The 4,968-nt window shown below is 30.3% G+C and overlaps 1 long non-coding RNA gene across 1 annotated transcript; it reads right to left on the bottom strand.

Annotated features, from left to right (window-relative positions):
* Positions 1-2,409: 2,409 nt before the first annotated feature.
* Positions 2,410-3,888, bottom strand: LOC145099947 (uncharacterized). Its single transcript, XR_013704718.1, has 2 exons — positions 2,826-3,888; positions 2,410-2,710 (listed from the first exon to the last, which is right to left on the bottom strand). It is a non-coding gene; the product is annotated as an uncharacterized LOC145099947 (long non-coding RNA).
* Between the last annotated feature and the right edge of the window lie 1,080 nt (positions 3,889-4,968).

Below are 4,968 nucleotides of genomic sequence, written 5' to 3' on the forward strand. Positions count from 1 at the left end.
ACATTGCTTGTGATTACTCCTTTCAGATTGATAATATATTTATCCATACGACCAAATTCTATGTCACATCTTTTTGATTGGGTTTAAATTTACAAGTTATTACGTGCTAAGAAGTAGCCTCTAAATAACGGTGATGTAGGTGGATGCGATGAACACTAATTTACAATTATCACTAATCAAAAATCTTACTGAAACATCTAACGGCTGTCATTCATTTTATGAAAAACTATACTTCATAAGCAAAGAACATAAACTGGAAATTTAAAGGAAAAAAAAACGTTATTGAACAATTACTCATGTTTATCCTTAGAGCAAGCAGACATCATCATCGATGAGGCCACTAAATAGTTTTCTGAAAAGGTAGACAAATCAGCACATGAATTATCTGTTTGAGACATTTCATTGAAGACATGTGTTTTATGAACTCGTAATAAAAAATGGTAGCTCGAATTCCAAAATATGGTAGTTTCTTGTAGATAGATTTGCATTTTGAAAATGAACGAATATTATTTATGTACTTTTTTCAGACTCGGATTTGCATAACAATATTACCCAAGTGAAAAAAAAAACAAAAAAAAAAAAAAACGCTTAGATCCAAGCATTCAAAAGAAAAGCTTAGAACCAAGCACTTACAATGTTTTGAGTACATTCCCTTTCCGGTACCCACATCAGAAAAGAAATCCTTTATCGATTTCACATCAAGAGAACAGCTCATCAAACGAAAGCAATTGACCGAGAGGGTGGGATACGAAGCAACTCAAATCAGATATGTAATTCAAGGCAATCAAATTGTTTCTAAAATATTAGGATCTTTTACAAAATTTGGGGGATTAGATCCCTTATTTCTTGCCATGTTTATTAACTTATCATGAAATAAAAAATTATGAGTGGGAATGGATGCCAAGAGGACTAGATTCCTTTTATAGTTCCTGATTTTTACCTTAAATTTTAATGTTTGGTCTGAAATAAAATTTAAGCAAAAAAGAATTAGGTTAGACAACTAAGAAATCAAAATTTGAAATCAAATTTAATGATCTGCAATTGAAGTAAGAACAAGAATATACGGGAATAAGATTAAAGGGTGTTACACGAAGGGCAAAATAGAAAATTCAAATTAGACGAATAATGGATATAAAATCAGACACGTGGCAAATGATTCTTTTATTAAGTTAGGTTGAGGTAAATAACGGAAACAGACAAAACACAATTTAGTAGATGACGAACTGTTTCAATTAAGTTAAAAAAAAAAGGGGGGGGGGGGGGGGAGGGGGTGACAAAAAAACAATTTCAAATAGAGAAATTAAATTGTTTCCAATCTTTTATGACTACAAATATTAATATCCACTAACATTATTACAAGGTCATCATTCCTTATTTTTTTAACTATCTTATTAAAAGTGTATTAGTAATATATCAAATCAAATTTAATTTAATGGTGAAATGATGAATCGTACGCTATAATGTTAGTGGGTAGAAATATTTGTAGGCATAAAAAGTATGAGTCAATTTAATTTTTCTTTCATATATCCAACACAACATTTGATAATGGTTTGCATAATACATTTCTTTAATAAAAAAAACAAAATATTTGCATCTGACTTTTTTTTATCAAACGAATTATTCGTTAGTTTGATTGACGCATATATGAATTAGATTAATTTTAACATATCTTGGTCAAGTGAATAATTTACCATATTTGAGCAAACTAAAAAATGACTGCTTTGAATTTTGTTTCAAGGTTATTATTCATTTTGCACCTCTTTATGAGTGTACACCAATCTTATTGTCTCGATTGTGTGAAAAATGCTCTTTTCACTTACTTATACCCCATGAATCAATTTCCCATGGTGGAGTTTTAACGATTCTTGCGCAATCTAATTTTGCCAACTTCATTGGTTTGTATTGTGTGCCAACAAGTTGTCCATATTATATTGTTGGGTTAACAAATGAAATTAAATAGCCATATTCCATCAATTTAAGAATTTGACATTGTACATTTCTATATTCCATCAAGTTGAAATTGTTAAAGTGATGAAAAAAAATAGTGATTTAAATTGTTAAGTTACAAAATTGATTAAAATATCTATGATATATTATTTAAATTGTTAACTAATGCAAAAAAATGGGATGATTTTGATCAAAGAAAAGGGTCTTCTCATGCTGTCCATAAATTCATGGTGCCTATAATATGCATGAATAGAATGATACTTGAACATGAATGTCTTTCAAGAACAGCTTAATGGCTTACAAATGGTTGTTCTTAATTGTAATTTGTATGCCTTCGTCCATATAGCAGAAAACGTCCCAAGGATGAAAACAAAGAAACAACTACAAAATATATGGTTGGGTTGTCTTCCAAGAAAAAAAATGAAAGGATCATCAGAGGAAATCACCAAGAGACAGTCAGGATTCTACCATAAGCTCATCTATTATGAAAAGCTTTTTCCTGAATTGCATAGATCATAACTCTACTGAAAGGAAATGACAAGATTACAGATTACCCAAAAGTTCTAAACTTGGTGCCAATAATTTGGATAAGCACCCAACATGTTTGATTAAGACATTGCAAACAAAATGTCATGCATCAGAAATTAGCAAGGGGCTTCATCAGATTCCATCAAATGTATAAACAAATTGCTGGAAAGTAAAAAACTTCTATGTATCTGGGGATCATTTGCATGAGTGGGTATTAGCCGATTTTGGTAGGAAACTGCAAAAAAGGCCACAACAATCAACGATAGTCAAAACGGTACATTTATATTTCATCAAACACACATAATTACAAGCCATAAAGGATTAATAGAAATCTACACAGTAAAACATACCAAGTTTCTCCTAGTGGTCTTCAAATTAGTATCCCTTTGATTGCAAAATACTACCTTTTTGTTGAGGGTGGCGCTTTAAATCTTGAAAATCTTTTCAAATCATGTTGTGCCAAACACAAACAACAACAAATCCAGTTCTAGTTCTAGTTCCTATAGATAAAGCAAATGGAGTTTGTAACAAAAATAATAGTTGGTTACTAAAATAAAAAGTATTTAAGGGATTCCATACCACATTCCTTGTGATTACTCCTTTCGGATTGATAATATATTTATCCATACGACCAAATTCTATGTCACATCTTTTTAATTGGGTTTAAATTTACAAGTTATTACCTGCTAAGAAGTAGCCTCTAAATAACGGTGATGTAGGTGGATGCGATGAACACTAATTTACAATTATCACTAATCAAAAATCTTACTGACACATCTAATGGCTGTCATTCATTTTATCAAAAACTATACTTCATAAGCAAAGAACATAAACTGGAAATTTAAAGGAAAAAAAAAACGTTATTGAACAATTACTCATGTTTATCTGGAGAGCAAGCAGACATCATCATCGATGAGGCTACTAAATGGTTTTCTGAAAAGGTAGACAAATCAGCACCTGAATTATCTGTTTGAGACATTTCATTGAAGACATGTGTTTTATCAACTCGTAATAAAAAATGGTAGCTCGAATTCCAAAATATGGTAGTTTCTTGTAGATAGATTTGCATTTTGAAAATGAACGAATATTATTTATGTACTTTTTTCAGACTCGGATTTGCATAACAATATTACCCAAGTAAAAAAAAAAACAAAAAAAAAAAAACGCTTAGATCCAAGCATTCAAAAGAAAAGCTTAGAACCAAGCACTTACAATGTTTTGAGTACATTCCCTTTCCGTTACCCAAATCAGAAAAGAAATCCTTGATCGATTTCACATCAAGAGAACAGCTCATCAAACGAAAGCAATTGACCGAGAGGTTGGATACGAAGCAATTCAAATCAGATATGTAATTCAAGGCAATCAAATTGTTTCTAAAATATTAGGATCTTTTACAAAATTTGGGGGATTAGATCCCTTATTTCTAGCCATGGTTATTTACCTTATCATCAAATAAAAGATTATGAGTGGGAATGGATGCCAAGAGGACTAGATTCCTTTTATAGTTCCTGATTTTTACCTTAAATTTTAATGTTTGGTCTTAAATAAAATTTAAGCAAAAAAGAATAAGGTTAGACAACTAAGAAATCAAAATTTGAAATCAAATTTAATGATCTGCAAATGAAGTAAGAACAAGAATATACGGGAATAAGATTAAAGGGTGTTACACGAAGGGCAAAATAGAAAATTCACATTAGACGAATAATGGATATAAAATGAGACACGTGGCAAATGATTCTTTTATTAAGTTAGGTTGAGGTAAATAACGGAAACAGACAAAACACAATTTAGTAGATGACGAACTGTTTCAATTAAGTTAAAAAAAAAAGGGGGGGGGGGGGGGGCAAGGGGGGGGGGGGGTGACAAAAAAACAATTTCAAATACAGAAATTAAATTGTTTCCAATCTTTTATGACTACAAATATTCATACCCACTAACATTATTACAGGGTCATCATTCCATATTTGTTTAACTATCTTATTAAAAGTATATTAGTAATATATCAAATCAAATTTAATTTAATGGTGAAATGATGAATCGTACGTTATAATATTAGTGGGTAGAAATATTTGTAGACATAAAAAGTAAGAGTCAATTTAATTTTTCTTTCATATATGCAACACAACATTTGATAATGGTTTGCATAATACATTTCTTTAATAATAAAAAAAAATATTTGCATCTGACTTTTTGTTTTATCAAACGAATAATTCGTTAGTTTGATTGACGCAGATATGAATTAGATTAATTTTAACATATCTTGGTCAAGTGAATAATTTACCATATTTGAGCAAACTAAAAAAATATTGCTTTTAATTTTGTTTCAAGGTTATTATTCATTTTGCACCTCTTTATGAGTGTACACCAATCTTATTGTCTTGATTGTGTGAAAAATGCTTTTTTCACTTACTTATACCCCATGAATCAATTTCCCATGGTGGAGTTTTAACGATTCTTGCGCAATCTAATTTTGCCAACTTCATTGGTTTGTAT

The sequence above is a fragment of the Lactuca serriola genome, chromosome 4, assembly GCF_051521515.1.
Source record: "Lactuca serriola cultivar US96UC23 chromosome 4, Lser_US96UC23_V15, whole genome shotgun sequence".
NCBI classification, from domain to species: domain Eukaryota; kingdom Viridiplantae; phylum Streptophyta; class Magnoliopsida; order Asterales; family Asteraceae; genus Lactuca; species Lactuca serriola.